Genomic DNA, 18,381 nt, shown 5'->3' with positions numbered 1-18,381 from the left:
CCCCCGTATCTTATTCTCTGTAGTCCCCCATATCTTATTCTCTGTAGTTCCCCCATATCTTATTCTCTGTAGTTCCCCCATATCTTATTCTCTGTAGTCCCCCATATCTTATTCTCTGTAGTTCCCCATATCTTATTCTCTGTAGTTCCCCCATATCTTATTCTCTGTAGTTCCCCCATATCTTATTCTCTGTAGTCCCCCATATCTTATTCTCTGTAGTTCCCCATATCTTATTCTCTGTAGTTCCCCCATATCTTATTCTCTGTAGTCCCCCATATCTTATTCTCTGTAGTCCCCCATATCTTATTCTCTGTAGTCCCCCATATCTTATTCTCTGTAGTTCCCCATATCTTATTCTCTGTAGTCCCCCATATCTTATTCTCTGTAGTCCCCCGTATCTTATTCTCTGTAGTCCCCCATATCTTATTCTCTGTAGTCCCCCATATCTTATTCTCTGTAGTCCCCCATATCTTATTCTCTGTAGTTCCCCATATCTTATTCTCTGTAGTCCCCCATATCTTATTCTCTGTAGTCCCCCGTATCTTATTCTCTGTAGTCCCCCGTATCTTATTCTCTGTAGTCCCCCATATCTTATTCTCTGTAGTCCCCCATATCTTATTCTCTGTAGTCCCCCATATCTTATTCTCTGTAGTCCCCCATATCTTATTCCCTGTAGTTCCCCATATCTTATTCCCTGTAGTTCCCCCATATCTTATTCTCTGTAGTTCCCCCATATCTTATTCTCTGTAGTTCCCCCATATCTTATTCTCTGTAGTTCCCCGTATCTTATTCTCTACCCAACACTAATTTCAGACCCATCCTCTTCCATCCAGAGGTATCTGAACAATCCTCTGTATCTAGCGGGTTTAACTGAGATATGAAAAGAGCCCGTGCGACTCACCTCCGTGGTAAATCACTGACGAACAGGACCTGACAGCAGCATAGATCCCTGCTAGTGCCCACTGTGCATGTCTGTTCGTGGGTTAGTCTCCCTGGGAGAAGGCTATGCCATGGTAGACGTACGCAGGACCAGAGTCCCCGGCAGGGCAGTCGTTGTATAGTTCCTATAGTTGAGGCACATTGGCTGTTTGCTGCCGTCGTACCAGTAGAGAGAGAACGGTCCCCTTTTCCTCTAAGCCCACAGCGAACAAGACTGGAATCAGGTACTCCCCCTTTTCTGCTCCTCCTTCTCTCCTTCTCACTCAGTAAAGCAGAGAGCGGCTCACACACGCTGAAAGTCCGGGGCGCTCGCTGGCTCACCGACACACACACGCTGAAAGTCCGGGGCGCTCGCTGGCTCACCGACACACACACACTGAACGTCCGGGGCGCTCGCTGGCTCACCGACAGACACACACACAAAGTCCGGGGCGCTCGCTGGCTCACCGACACACAAACTGAAAGTCCGGGGCGCTCGCTGGCTGATCGACACACACACACTGAACGTCCGGGGCGCTCGCTGGCTCACCGACACACACACTGAAAGTCCGGAGCGCTCAGATAGCAGACACTCAGCACACAGAGAATATCTCCTTTACTGCCACTGCAGCTCATCTCTCACTCTATCTGTGTGGAGAGAGAGAGAGAGAGAGAGAGAGAGAGAGAGAGACTGTGAGGGAGAGTTGGAGGGAGCACGAGATGGGGATGAGAGAATAGGGAAGAGGGGGGATGGGAAGGGAGGAGGGGTGCTGAGAGAGAGAGATACAGAGAGTGAGAGAGAGACAGTCAGAGACCGTGAGAGAGAGGTACGGAGAGCGTGAGAGAGAGATACGGAGAGAGAGAGAGATACGGAGAGCGAGAGAGAGGTACGGAGAGAGAGAGAGAGGTACGGAGAGAGAGAGAGATACGGAGAGAGAGAGATACGGATATCGAGAGAGAGATACGGAGAGAGGTACGGAGAGAGCGAGAGAGGTACGGAGAGTGAGAGAGAGGTACGGAGAGTGAGAGAGAGGTACGGAGAGTGAGAGAGTGGTACAGAGAGAGAGATACGGAGAGAGCGAGAGAGAGATACGGAGAGAGCGTGAGAGAGGTACGGAGAGCGTGAGAGAGGTACGGAGAGAGCGAGAGAGAGATACAGAGAGAGAGAGATACGGAGAGAGCGAGAGAGAGATATGGGGAGTGAGAGAGATGTACAGAGAGAGTGAGAGAGGTACGGAGAGTGAGAGAGAGATACGGAGAGAGCGAGAGAGAGATATGGAGAGTGAGAGATATAGATACGGAGAGAGCGAGAGAGAGATACGGAGAGTGAGAGAGAGGTACGGAGAGTGAGAGAGATATACGGAGAGAGCGAGGGAGAGGTACGGAAAGTGAGAGAGAGGTACGGAGAGAGAGAGAGAGAGAGAGATACAAAGAGAGCGAGAGAGAGATACGGAGAGTGAGAGAGAGGTACGAAGAGTGAGAGAGAGATACGGAGAGAGCGGAGAGAGATATGCGGAGAGTGAGAGAGAGAGGTACGGAGAGAGAGGTAAGGAGAGAGAGAGGTACGGAGAGTGTGAGAGAGATATGGAGAGCGAGAGAGAGGTACGGAGAGCGAGAGAGAGATACGGAGAGAGCGAGAGAGAGATACCGAGAGAGCGAGAGAGAGATACGGAGAGTGAGAGAGAGATACGGAGAGAGCGAGAGAGAGATACCGAGAGAGCGAGAGAGAGATACGGAGAGAGCGAGAGAGAGATACCGAGAGAGCGAGAGAGAGATACGGAGAGAGAGAGAGAGAGATACCGAGAGAGCGAGAGAGAGATACTGAGAGAGCGAGAGAGAGATACCGAGAGAGCGAGAGAGAGATACAGAGAGAGAGAGAGAGAGATACCGAGAGAGCGAGAGAGAGATACGGAGAGAGAGAGAGAGAGATACCGAGAGAGCGAGAGAGAGATACTGAGAGAGCGAGAGAGAGATACCGAGAGAGCGAGAGAGAGATACCGAGAGAGCGAGAGAGAGATACTGAGCGCTAGAGAGAGATACGGAGAGAGAGAGAGAGAGGTACGGAGAGTGAGAGAGAGAGGTACGGAGAGTGAGAGAGAGAGGTACGGAGAGTGAGAGAGAGAGGTACGGAGAGAGAGAGAGAGAGATACGGAGAGAGAGAGAGAGAGATACGGAGAGTGAGAGAGAGAGATACGGAGAGTGAGAGAGAGAGGTACGGAGAGTGAGAGAGAGAGGTACGGAGAGTGAGAGAGAGAGGTACGGAGAGTGAGAGAGAGATACGGAGAGAGAGAGAGAGAGATACGGAGAGTGAGAGAGAGGTACGGAGAGTGAGAGAGAGGTACGGAGAGTGAGAGAGAGATACAGAGAGTGAGAGAGAGATACGGAGAGTGAGAGAGGTACGGAGAGAGAGAGAGAGAGATACAGAGAGCAAGAGAGAGAGAGAGAGAGAGAGAGAGAGAGAGAGAGAGAGAGAGATACGGAGAGAGAGATACAGAGAGAGAGATACAGAGAGAGAGATACAGAGAGAGAGATACAGAGAGAGAGATACAGAGAGAGAGATACAGAGAGAGAGATACAGAGAGAGAGATACAGAGAGAGAGATACAGAGAGAGAGATACAGAGAGAGAGATACAGAGAGAGAGATACAGAGAGAGAGATACAGAGAGAGAGATACAGAGAGAGAGATACAGAGAGAGAGATACAGAGAGAGAGATACAGAGAGAGAGATACAGAGAGAGAGATACAGAGAGAGAGATACAGAGAGAGAGATACGGAGAGAGAGAGATACGGAGAGAGAGAGATACGGAGAGAGAGAGATACGGAGAGAGAGAGATACGGAGAGAGAGAGATACGGAGAGAGAGAGATACGGAGAGAGAGAGATACGGAGAGAGAGAGATACGGAGAGAGAGAGATACGGAGAGAGAGAGATACGGAGAGAGAGAGATACGGAGAGAGAGAGATACGGAGAGAGAGAGATACGGAGAGAGAGAGATACGGAGAGAGAGAGATACGGAGAGAGAGATACGGAGAGAGAGATACGAAGAGAGCGAGAGAGAGATACGGAGAGAGCGAGAGAGAGATACGGAGAGAGCGAGAGAGAGATACGGAGAGAGCGAGAGAGAGATACGGAGAGTGAGAGAGATATACGGAGAGTGAGAGAGAGATACGGAGAGAGATACGGAGAGAGTGAGAGAGAGAGCGAGAGAGAGAGACGCAGAGAGAGAGACGCAGAGAGAGAGACGCAGAGAGAGAGAGAGATGCAGAGAGAGAGAGAGAGAGAGAGAGAGAGAGAGATGCAGAGAGAGAGAGAGATGCACAGAGAGAGAGACGCAGAGAGAGAGGAGCAAGATTGGTGAACCATTGGTCAACCATTGGAGCATATTAAGAGGTCAGCCATTGGAGCACAACCACCATGTGACCACATTAAGAGGTCAGCCATTGGAGCACAACCACCATGTGACCACATTAAGAGGTCAACCATTGGAGCACAACCACCATGTAAACACATTCTACAGTTCATTCACAAAGTATTCAGACCCTGTCCCACATTCTGTTACGTTACAGACTTATTCTAACATGGATTCAATCAATGCTTTACCTCAAAAATCTACACACAATACCCCATAATGACATCACAATACCCCATAATGACATCACAATACCCCATAATGACATCACAATACCCCATAATGACATCACAATACCCCATAATGGCCAAGTGGAAACAGCTTTTTAGAAATATTTGCTAATGTATATAAAAAAAAATACATAAGTATTCAGAGCCTTTGCTATGAGACTCTAAATTGATCTCAGGTGCATCTTGTTTCCATTGATCATCCTTGAGATGTTTCTTCAACTTGATTGGAGTCCAACTGTGGTAAATCCATTTAATTGGACATGATTTGGAAAGGCACACATCTGTCTATGTAAGGTCCCACAGTTGACAGTGCATGTCAGAGCAAAAACCAAGCCAGGAGGTTGAAGGAATTGTCCGTAGAGCACCGAGACAGGATTGTATCGAGGCACAGATCTGGGGAAGGGTACCAACACATTTCTGCATCATTGAAGATCCCCAAGAACACAGTGGCCTCCATCATTCTAAAATGGAAGACGTTTGGAACCACCAAGACTCTAACTAGAGATGGCCGCCCGTCCAAACTGAGCAGTCGGTGTAGTTAACAAGCCCCTGAGACACGGCTGAGGGTGGAGAGGACTCGAGACAATCATTTCTCTTCTCAACTAATAACATAATGGAATATCTCTCACTCACACTGAACACAGCCAGGAGGAGTTGAGGAAATTGAGATTGAGTAAGGTGCGATACTCATAATGAACCTCACACACAAAAAGAAACCCACACACACACACACACATACTGTTTTCACTGCAGCCAATCAAAAGCACAATGACTCGTACAATCTCCAGTATTCCTTTCCAGTTCCTGTCTCTGTGTGGGTGTTTATCATTTCTGTCTCTGAGGGTCACAGGTCATGTTGGCTTAGCTAGTGAGATGAGATGTGATCAGGTCCTCTCTGTGTCTCTGAGGGGCACAGGTCATGTTGGCTTAGCTAGTGAGATGAGGAGATGTGATCAGGTCGTCTCTGAGGGTCACAGGTCATGTTAGCTTAGCTAGTGAGATGAGGAGATGTGATCAGGTCCTCTCTGTGTCTCTGAGGGTCACAGGTCATGTTGGCTTAGCTAGTGAGATGAGGAGATGTGATCAGGTCCTCTCTGTGTCTCTGAGGGTCACAGGTCATGTTGGCTTAGCTAGTGAGATGAGGAGATGTGATCAGGTCCTCTCTGTGTCTCTGAGGGTCACAGGTCATGTTGGCTTAGCTAGTGAGATGAGGAGATGTGATCAGGTCCTCTCTGTGTCTCTGAGGGTCACAGGTCATGTTGGCCTAGCTAGTGAGATGAGGAGATGTGATCAGGTCGTCTCTGAGGGTCACATGTCATGTTGGCTTAGCTAGTGAGATGAGGAGATGTGATCAGGTCCTCTCTGTGTCTCTGAGGGTCACAGGTCATGTTGGCTTAGCTAGTGAGATGAGGAGATGTGATCAGGTCATCTCTGAGGGTCACAGGTCATGTTAGCTTAGCTAGTGAGATGAGGAGATGTGATCAGGTCCTCTCTGTGTCTCTGAGGGGCACAGGTCATGTTGGCTTAGCTAGTGAGATGAGGAGATGTGACCAGGTCCTCTCTGTGTCTCTGAGGGTCACAGTTCATGTTGGATTAGCTACTGAGATGAGATGTGACCAGGTCGTCTCTGAGGGTCACAGGTCATGTTGGCTGATAGAGAGAGATCAAAGCAGCTACGGTACACATCATTGGAATTGTTTATTTCTTTAATTGTTTCTGAGGCGTATACTATAAACGTATAACTACAGGTGTACTCACTGTAAATACAGATATCTCTGTTCCATCTCTTTAGGTGATGTCTCTCTGCCCAGCATGCTGTACTCACTGTAAATACAGATATATCTGTTTCATATCTTTAGATGATGTCTCTCTGCCCAGCATACTGTACTCACTGTAAATGGAGACATAGCTGTTCCATCTCTTCAGTTGATGTCTCTCTGCCCAGCATACTGTACTCACTGTAAATAGAGATATATCTGTTCCATCTCTTCAGTTGATGTCTCTCTGCCCAGCATACTGTACTCACTGTAAATAGAGACATCTCTGTTCCTTCTCTTCAGTTGAAGTCTCTCTGCCCAGCATACTGTACTCACTGTAAATAGAGACATCTCTGTTCCTTCTCTTCAGTTGAAGTCTCTCTGCCCAGCATACTGTACTCACTGTACATGGCGATATATATGTTCCATATCTTCAGTCGATGTCTCTCTGCCCAGCATACTGTACTAATGCCTGTTGTAAAGCTCTTATAGCACTTCTCCCTTCCTCTCTCTGCGTTAGTATTTTCAGATCTCTAAAATGCCTCAGTAGAACTGATGGTACCGTCTTTATACAGGAGACGTGTTCAGCTTTTTCCATCAATCACAGATCAATCAGCCCTCCGTCGTCACCATTTAATACATTTTCTGAAGCAGGTCTTTCTTTAAGATGGATCCAGCAGCCTTATCTCTTACAGTCTGGCCTCTAACCAAGACATATGAGGCATGAGAGATGTTACAGTCCCCTGCTTCTCTGCTTCTACCTCACCTCCTCTCCCTGTCTACATCTGCCTCTCTCCCTGTCCCTTTACCTCTCCCACCTCTACCTCTAGCCCCTCTCCTGCCCCTCTCCTCTCCACTGCTTCACTCCTCCTGGGTCCCTCCTGGGTCCCTCCTGGGTCCCTCTATGTCTCTCTTGTCTCTCAGAAGTCTCTAGCGGAGCGAACACCGTCCCTGTCGGCCCAATTAAAGCCTTAAAACATTGCTTTGTTTATGGGGACTCCCATTTGGTATGAGAGCAAACATCAATTATTCTCCCCTGCTGTCAGGAGTTAGAGTGAGACGGATGATCTGGCCCACGGTGAGAGAGAGAGAGGAGGATGATGGATTGGACCAGCTCCCTAATCCCCATTTTTCATTTCCATACAGATCTCTGTCTCATTTCTGCCCTCACACACACACAGTCACATTGAGATGGATGTTGATTGGATGAATTGTGTTTGTTGAAATCTATGTCCGGGTCAATATGACATGAATGAAGCCAATAATGTTGCTTCCAGCCTCAGTTGGTATTATTGTAGACAATATGACATTTGATTTATTTATTTTTTTGGCGTAGTCGGCAGTCCAAAAACAAAGTTGTTAGCTGCTCATAGGGTTGCAAAGGGACGTTATATTACTGGTACAAAAAGTTATTATCAGATTAAATCTAGTGTCCTTTTGGGGTTACTTCAGATTATTACAGGTGTCTGTAATTATCTCTGGCCCTCTGTGTGGCCTTATATATATATATATATATATATCATATCATTTGTTAAAATCATTTTATGACAAAGCTGTTAAACAATATCCTGAATACAAACCATCAACATAGTGAATACCATTGGTGTTTAATATGAGGATTTCAGCATTAAAATATATGTTATATACAGTGCATTTGCAAAGTATTCAGACACCTTGACTTTTTCAACAACAAAATAATACATTACAGAGAAGAAAAATATTCAATCCATATACGAACAATACCCCATAATGACATCACAATACCCCATAATGACATCACAATACCCCATAATGACATCACAATACCCCATAATGACATCACAATACCCCATAATGACATCACAATACCCCATAATGACATCACAATACCCCATAATGACATCACAATACCCCATAATGACAAAGCAAAAACTGTTTTTTAGAAATTTTTGCAAATGTAAAAAAAAACTCACATTTAAATAAGTATTGAGACCCTTTACCCAGTACTTTGTTGAAGCACCTTTGGCAGCGATTACAGCCTCAAGTCTTTTTAGGAATAACGCGTCAAGCTTGGCACACCTGTATTTGGGGAGTTTCTCCCATTCTTCTCTGCAGATCCTCTCAAGCTCTGTCAGGTTGGATGGGGAGCGTTGCTGCACAGCTATTTTCAGGTCTCTCCAGAGATGTTAGATCGGGTTCTAGTCCGGTGTCTGGCTTGGCAACTCAAGGACATTCAGAAACTTGTCCAGAAGCCACTCCTGTGTATTCCCCAAGTCCCTACTGCTGAAAAATATCCCCACAGCAGGTTGCTGCCACCACCATGCTTCACCGTAGGGATGGTGCCAGGTTTCCTTCAGGCGTGACACTAGGCATTCAGGCCAAAGAGTTCAATCTTGGTTTCATTCGAAATGGGAATCTTGTTTCTCATGGTCTGAGAGTCTAGAGGCTCTGGATGGCAGGAAGCTTGGCGCCGGTGAAGTACTGGGCCATACGCAGTACCCTCTATAGTGCCTTGCGGTCGGAGGCCGAACTGTTGCCATACTAGGCATTGATGCAACCCGTCAGGATGCTCTCGATGGTGCAGCTGCAGAACCTTTTGAGGATCTGAGTCTCCTGAGGAGGAATAGGTTTTGTCGTGCCCTCTTCACGGCTGCCTTGGTGTGCTTGGACCATGTTAGTTTGTTGGTGATGTGGAGACCAAGGAACTTGAAGCTCTCAACCTCAACCTGAGCACGCACCCCTGAGGGGCCCCCGTGTTGAGGATCAGTGTGGTGGATGTGTTGTTACCTACCCTTACCACCTGGGGGTGGGCCATCTGGAAGTCCAGGATCCAGTTACAGAGGGAGGTGTTTAGTCCCAGGGTCCTTAGCTTAGTGATGAGCTTTGAGGGCACTATGGTGATGAACACTGATCTGTAGTCAATGAATAGCATTCTCACATAGGTGTTCCTTTTGTCCGGGTGGGAAAGGGCAGTGTGGAGTACAATATAGATTGCATCATCTGTGGATCTGTTGGTGTGGTATGCAAATTGAGTGGGTCTAGGGTTTCTGGGATGATGGTGTTGATGTGAGCCATGATCAGCCTTTCAAAGCATTACATGGTTACAGACGTCGGTAGTAATTTTGGCAGGTTACCTTAATGTTCTTGGACACAGGGACTTTGGTGGTCTGCTTGAAACATGTTGGTATTAGACTCAGACAGGGACAGGTTGAAAATGTCAGTGAAGACACTTGCCAGTTGGTCAGCGCATGCTCTGAGTACACATCCTGGTTATCCATCTGGCCCTGCGGCCTTGTGAATGTTGACCTGTTTTAAAGGTCTTGCTCACATTGGCTACAGAGAGTTTTAACACATAGTCGTCCAGAACAGCTGGTGCTCTCATTGATGCTTCAGTGCTGCTTGAATGTTGACCTGTTTAAAGGTCTTACTCATTTAAAAAAAACATATTTTTTTAACCTTTATTTGTACAGGCTTTTCTCATTGAGATAACATCTATTTTCCAAAGGTTAGGGTTAGGGTTAGACCTGGTCCAATAGCAGCAACTGAAATGGACCTCAGGATCTCATCACGGTATATCTGCATTCAAATTGTCATCGATAAAATGCATTTGTGTTCATTGTCCGTAGCTTATACCTAAGCTTATTTATGTTGTACAATATTTCTATAGGCTATGTAATTGTGTGAAAAAAAAACTGTTTTGATGGCCTCTATTAATAAGAGGAGGATCAGCTTTCTATAGGCTATGTAATTGGGTGAGAAACCATATTGATGGCCTCTTAAAAAGAGGAGGACCAGCTTTCTATAGGCTAGTTCTACTATATTTATTTCTCAACTTTCCTAATATTAAGCACATTGATCATATTTATAACAGGAGAATAGCCTACCTGGCTGGCATGAAAATGAACCACGGGAAAAGCGTTCTCCATTCACTATTTAAGTGCATAAATAACATGGATTTTTCCCCTGCCCCCGTCCCAAGACAGGTGCATGATAATGTTCCATTCTAAATCAAAACTAATTTCACACATATATTATTCGGACTCTGAGACCAGGCTAACCCAGTGGGGGGACTCTGAGACCAGGCTAACCCAGCGGGGGGGGGGGAGACTCTGAGACCAGGCTAAACCAGCGGGGGGGGGGGGGGACTCTGAGACCAGGCTAACCCAGTGGGGGGGACTCTGAGACCAGGCTAACCCAGTGGGGGGGACTCTGAGACCCGGATAACCCAGTGGGGGGGACTCTGAGACCAGGCTAACCCAGTGGGGGGGACTCTGAGACCCGGCTAACCCAGTGGGGGGGGGGACTCTGAGACCAGGCTAACCCAGTGGGGGACAGAGGAACTCTGTATGCTGTAGAATTGATAATGTTACAGTGTAGTGGAGAACATCATAATTGATCATTCTGCAGTAGTCGTGAGGAGAGGCTAATTGATAATGCTGTGGTATAGAGTCGTGAGGAGAGGATAATTGATAATGCCATCAGTATAGAGTCGTGAGGAGAGGCTAATTGATAATGCTGCAGTATAGAGTCGTGAGGAGAGGCTAATTGATAATGCTGCAGTATATAGTCGTGAGGAGAGCAGAATTGATAATGATGCGGTATAGAGACGTGAGGAGAGGCTAATTGATAATGCCATCAGTATAGAGTCGTGAGGAGAGCAGAATTGATAATGATGTGGTATAGAGACGTGAGGAGAGAGTCTTATCTGAATGTTTTATTTGATTCCCCCTCTTTCTCAAAAAAAAGCTGTTGCCATAGAAACCAGTTATAGTTCATCACGAAGATGAAGTTGAGAGATCAACACCTAAGAGGGTGTGTTAGGGCTGTCCCTGACTAAAAACAACACCTAAGAGGGTGTGTTAGGGCTGTCCCCGACTAAAAACAACACAGAGGGTGTGTTAGGTCTGTCCCCGACTAAAAACAACACCTAAGAGGGTGTGTTAGGGCTGTCCCCGACTAAAAACAACACCTAAGAGGGTGTGTTAGGGCTGTCCCCGACTAAAAACATCACCTAAGAGGGTGTGTTAGGGCTGTCCCCGACTAAAAACAACACATAAGAGGGTGTGTTAGGTCTGTCCCCGACTAAAAACATCACCTAAGAGGGTGTGTTAGGGCTGTCCCCGACTAAAAACAACACTTAAGAGGGTGTGTTAGGGCTGTCCCCGACTAAAAACATCACCTAAGAGGGTGTGTTAGGTCTGTCCCCGACTAAAAACAACACCTAAGAGGGTGTGTTAGGTCTGTCCCCGACTAAAAACAACACCTAAGAGGGTGTGTTACGTCTGTCCCCTACTAAAAACAACACAGAGGGTGTGTTAGGTCTGTCCCCGAATAAAAACAACACAGAGGGTGTGTTAGGGCTGTCCCCGACTAAAAACATCACCTAAGAGGGTGTGTCCCCGACTAAAAACATCACCTAAGAGGGTGTGTTAGGGCTGTCCCCGACTAAAAACATCACCTAAGAGGGTGTGTTAGGGCTGTCCCCGACTAAAAACAATACCTAAGAGGGTGTGTTAGGGCTGTCCCCGACTAAAAACAACACCTAAGAGGGTGTGTTAGGGCTGTCCCTGACTAAAAACAACACAGAGGGTGTGTTAGGGCTGTCCCTGACTAAAAACAACACCTAAGAGGGTGTGTTAGGGCTGTCCCCGACTAAAAACAACACCTAAGAGGGTGTGTTAGGGCTGTCCCCGACTAAAAACATCACCTAAGAGGGTGTGTTAGGGCTGTCCCTGACCAAAAACAACACCTAAGAGGGTGTGTTAGGGCTATCCCCGACTAAAAACATCACCTAAGAGGGTGTGTTAGGTCTGTCCCCGACTAAAAACAACACCTAAGAAGGTGTGTTAGGTCTGTCCCCGACTAACAACAATACCTAAGAGGGTGTGTTAGGGCTGTCCCCGACTAAAAACAATACCTAAGAAGGTGTGTTAGGTCTGTCCCCGACTAACAACAATACCTAAGAGGGTGTGTTAGGGCTGTCCCCGACTAAAAACAAAGTCATGGTCGACCGAGGAATCGTCTTTTCTTTCGTCCAAACTTTTTGTTAAAATGTTTAAAGGTGTAGTTTTCCGTATATAGACACACCCTATGTTTGAATAAAATAAACTATATGTAGGTTACTGAGTTTGTCTGATGCTTTAAGCACTGTGATTAAAAATAAAGACACAAATTACTAAAGAGGGAGCCCGAGATCAATATAGCTTAACCAGAAGATTTTAACCTGTTCCTGACCCCCTTCCTCACGCTGCCCGCTGCTGCTCGTCTTCCAGATTCAGACGTTACACCCCTGAGGTTGCTGGTAAAAGGCTACACCAGCGGTCAGCGACCTTTTCCATGTGGAGGGACACATCATAACCATGTGGAGGGACACATCATAACCATGTGGAGGGACACATCATAACCATGTGGAGGGACACATCATAACCATGTGGAGGGACACATCATAACCATTTCCATGTGGAGGGACACATCATAACCATTTCCATGTGGAGGGACACATCATAACCATTTCCATGTGGAGGGACACATCATAACCATTTCCATGTGGAGGGACACATCATAACCATTTCCATGTAGAGGGACACATCATAACCATTTCCATGTAGAGGGACACATCATAACCATTTCCATGTGGAGGGACACATCATAACCATTTCCATGAGGAGGGACACATCATAACCATGTGGAGGGACACATCATAACCATGTGGAGGGACACATCATAACCATGTGGAGGGACACATCATAACCATGTGGAGGGAGACATCATAACCATTTCCATGTGGAGGGACACATCATAACCATTTCCATGTGGAGGGACACATCATAACCATTTCCATGTGGAGGGACACATCATAACCATTTCCATGTAGAGGGACACATCATAACCATTACCATGTGGAGGGACACATCATAACCATTTCCATGTGGAGGGACACATCCTAACCATGTGGAGGGACACATCATAACCATTACCATGTGGAGGGACACATCATAACCATGTGGAGGGACACATCATAACCATTACCATGTGGAGGGACACATCATAACCATGTGGAGGGACACATCATAACCATTTCCATGTGGAGGGACACATCATAACCATTTCCATGTGGAGGGACACATCATAACCATTTCCATGTGGAGGGACACATCATAACCATTTCCATGTGGAGGGACACATCATAACCATTTCCATGTAGTGGGACACATCATAACCATGTGGAGGGACACATGATAACCATTACCATGTGGAGGGACACATCATAACCATGTGGAGGGACACATCATAACCATTTCCATGTGGAGGGACACATCATAACCATTTCCATGTGGAGGGACACATCATAACCATTTCCATGTAGTGGGACACATCATAACCATGTGGAGGGACACATCATAACCATTTCCATGTGGAGGGACACATCATAACCATTTCCATGTGGAGGGACACATCATAACCATTACCATGTGGAGGGACACATCATAACCATGTGGAGGGACACATCATAACCATTTCCATGTGGAGGGACACATCATAACCATTTCCATGTGGAGGGACACATCATAACCATTTCCATGTAGTGGGACACATCATAACCATGTGGAGGGACACATCATAACCATTTCCATGTGGAGGGACACATCATAACCATTTCCATGTGGAGGGACACATCATAACCATTTCCATGTGGAGGGACACATCATAACCATTTCCATGTGGAGGGACACATCATAACCATGTGGAGGGACACATCATAACCATTACCATGTGGAGGGACACATCATAACCATTTCCATGTGGAGGGACACATCATAACCATGTGGAGTGACACATCATAACCATTTCCATGTGGAGGGACACATCATAACCATGTGGAGGGACACATCATAACCATAACCATGTGGAGGGACACATCATAACCATGTGGAGGGACACATCATAACCATTTCCATGTGGAGGGACACATCATAACCATGTGGAGGGACACATCATAACCATTTCCATGTGGAGGGACACATCATAACCATTTCCATTTGGAGGGACACATCATAACCATTTCCATGTGGAGGGACTTATCATAACCATTTCCATGTGGAGGGACACATCATAACCATGTGGAGGGACACATCATAACCATTTCCATGTGGAGGGACACATCATAACCATTACCATGTGGAGGGACACATCATAACCATTTCCATGTGGAGGGACACATCATAACCATTTCCATGTGGAGGGACACATCATAACCATTACCATGTGGAGGGACACATCATAACCATTTCCATGTGGAGGGACACATCATAACCATGTGGAGGGACACATCATAACCATTTCCATGTGGAGGGACACATCATAACCATGTGGAGGGACACATCATAACCATTTCCATGTGGAGGGACACATCATAACCATTTCCATGTGGAGGGACACATCATAACCATTTCCATGTGGAGGGACACATCATAACCATTTCCATGTGGAGGGACACATCATAACCATTTCCATGTGGAGGGACACATCATAACCATTTCCATGTGGAGGGACACATCATAACCATTTCCATGTGGAGGGACACATCATAACCATTTCCATGTGGAGGGACACATCATAACCATTTCCATGTGGAGGGACACATCATAACCATGTGGAGGGACACATCATAACCATTACCATGTGGAGGGACACATCATAACCATGTGGAGGGACACATCATAACCATTACCATGTGGAGGGACACATCATAACCATGTGGAGGGACACATCATAACCATTTCCATGTGGAGGGACACATCATAACCATTACCATGTAGAGGGACACATCATAACCATTACCATGTGGAGGGACACATCATAACCATTACCATGTTGAGGGACACATCATAACCATTACCATGTGGAGGGACACATCATAACCATTTCCATGTGGAAGGACACATCATAACCATTTCCATGTGGAGGGACACATCATAACTATTACCATGTGGAGGGACACATCATAACCATTTCCATGTGGAGGGACACATCATAACCATGTGGAGGGACACATCATAACCATGTGGAGGGACACATCATAATCATTTCCATGTGGAGGGACACATCATAACCATTTCCATGTGGAGGGACACATCATAACCATTTCCATGTGGAGGGACACATCATAACCATTACCATGTGGAGGGACACATCATAACCATTTCCATGTGGAGGGACACATCATAACCATGTAGAGGGACACATCATAACCATGTGGAGGGACACATCATAACCATTTCCATGTAGAGGGACACATCATAACCATTTCCATGTGGAGGGACACATCATAACCATTACCATGTGGAGGGACACATCATAACCATTTCCATGTGGAGGGACACATCATAACCATTTCCATGTGGAGGGACACATCATAACCATGTGGAGGGACACATCATAACCATGTGGAGGGACACATCATAACCATGTGGAGGGACGCATCATAACCATGTGGAGGGACACATCATAACCATGTGGAGGGACACATCATAACCATGTGGAGGGACACATCATAACCATTTCCATGTGGAGGGACACATCATAACCATTACCATGTGGAGGGACACATCATAACCATTACCATGTGGAGGGACACATCATAACCATTACCATGTGGAGGGACACATCATAACCATGTGGAGGGACACATCATAACCATTTCCATGTGGAGGGACACATCATAACCATTTCCATGTGGAGGGACACATCATAACCATTTCCATGTGGAGGGACACATCATAACCATTTCCATGTGGAGGGACACATCATAACCATTTCCATGTAGAGGGACACATCATAACCATCTCCATGTGGAGGGACACATCATAACCATTTCCATGAGGAGGGACACATCATAACCATGTGGAGGGACACATCATAACCATGTGGAGGGACACATCATAACCATGTGGAGGGACACATCATAACCATGTGGAGGGACACATCATAACCATTTCCATGTGGAGGGACACATCATAACCATTTCCATGCGGAGGGACACATCATAACCATTTCCATGTGGAGGGACACATCATAACCATTACCATGTGGAGGGACACATCATAACCATTTCCATGTGGAGGGACACATCATAACCATTTCCATGTGGAGGGACACATCATAACCATGTGGAGGGACACATCATAACCATTACCATGTGGAGGGACACATCATAACCATGTGGAGGGACACATGATAACCATTACCATGTGGAGGGACACATCATAACCATGTGGAGGGACACATCATAACCATTTCCATGTGGAGGGACACATCATAACCATTTCCATGTGGAGGGACACATCATAACCATTACCATGTGGAGGGACACATCATAACCATTTCCATGTGGAGGGACACATCATAACCATTTCCATGTGGAGGGACACATCATAACCATTTCCATGTAGTTGGACACATCATAACCATGTGGAGGGACACATGATAACCATTACCATGTGGAGGGACACATCATAACCATGTGGAGGGACACATCATAACCATTTCCATGTGGAGGGACACATCATAACCATTTCCATGTGGAGGGACACATCATAACCATTTCCATGTAGTGGGACACATCATAACCATGTGGAGGGACACATCATAACCATTTCCATGTGGAGGGACACATCATAACCATTTCCATGTGGAGGGACACATCATAACCATTTCCATGTGGAGGGACACATAACCATTTCCATGTGGAGGGACACATCATAACCATTTCCATGTGGAGGGACACATCATAACCATGTGGAGGGACACATCATAACCATTACCATGTGGAGGGACACATCATAACCATTTCCATGTGGAGGGACACATCATAACCATGTGGAGGGACACATCATAACCATTTCCATGTGGAGGGACACATCATAACCATGTGGAGGGACACATCATAACCATTTCCATGTGGAGGGACACATCATAACCATGTGGAGGGACACATCATAACCATTTCCATGTGGAGGGACACATCATAACCATTTCCATGTGGAGGGACACATCATAACCATTTCCATGTGGAGGGACACATCATAACCATTTCCATGTGGAGGGACACATCATAACCATTTCCATGTGGAGGGACACATCATAACCATTTCCATGTGGAGGGACACATCATAACCATTTCCATGTGGAGGGACACATCATAACCATTTCCATGTGGAGGGACACATCATAACCATGTGGAGGGACACATCATAACCATGTGGAGGGACACATCATAACCATGTGGAGGGACACATCATAACCATTACCATGTGGAGGGACACATAATTACCATGTGGAGGGACACATCATAACCATTACCATGTAGAGGGACACATCATAACCATTACCATGTGGAGGGACACATCATAACCATTACCATGTTGAGGGACACATCATAACCATTACCATGTGGAGGGACACATCATAACCATTTCCATGTGGAAGGACACATCATAACCATTTCCATGTGGAGGGACACATCATAACTATTACCATGTGGAGGGACACATCATAACCATTTCCATGTGGAGGGACACATCATAACCATTTCCATGTGGAGGGACACATCATAACCATTTCCATGTGGAGGGACACATCATAACCATGTGGAGGGACACATCATAACCATTACCATGTGGAGGGACACATCATAACCATGTGGAGGGACACATCATAACCATTTCCATGTGGAGGGACACATAATTACCATGTGGAGGGACACATCATAACCATTACCATGTAGAGGGACACATCATAACCATTACCATGTGGAGGGACACATCATAACCATTACCATGTTGAGGGACACATCATAACCATTACCATGTGGAGGGACACATCATAACCATTTCCATGTGGAAGGACACATCATAACCATTTCCATGTGGAGGGACACATCATAACTATTACCATGTGGAGGGACACATCATAACCATTTCCATGTGGAGGGACACATCATAACCATGTGGAGGGACACATCATAACCATGTGGAGGGACACATCATAATCATTTCCATGTGGAGGGACACATCATAACCATTTCCATG

The 18,381-nt window shown here is 46.2% G+C and overlaps 2 protein-coding genes across 2 annotated transcripts in view; one reads left to right on the top strand and one right to left on the bottom strand.

The window, feature by feature from the left end:
- LOC129843262 (inhibitory synaptic factor 2A) overlaps positions 1 to 1,994 on the bottom strand; it is a 78,287-nt gene extending 76,293 nt beyond the window's left edge. The window contains exon 1 of the mRNA XM_055911882.1: positions 902 to 1,994. The gene's annotated coding sequence lies outside the window, so the exon portion shown is untranslated. The remainder of the gene's footprint in view (positions 1 to 901) is intronic.
- Positions 1 to 18,381, top strand: part of LOC129843263 (dedicator of cytokinesis protein 1-like) — a 278,497-nt gene that overhangs the window by 237,032 nt on the left and 23,084 nt on the right. The window lies entirely within an intron of this gene.

The sequence above is a fragment of the Salvelinus fontinalis genome, unplaced genomic scaffold (assembly GCF_029448725.1).
Source record: "Salvelinus fontinalis isolate EN_2023a unplaced genomic scaffold, ASM2944872v1 scaffold_0101, whole genome shotgun sequence".
Classification (NCBI taxonomy): domain Eukaryota; kingdom Metazoa; phylum Chordata; class Actinopteri; order Salmoniformes; family Salmonidae; genus Salvelinus; species Salvelinus fontinalis.
Note: the sequence above shows the minus strand (reverse complement) of the source record. Positions and strands in the feature narration are given on the sequence as shown.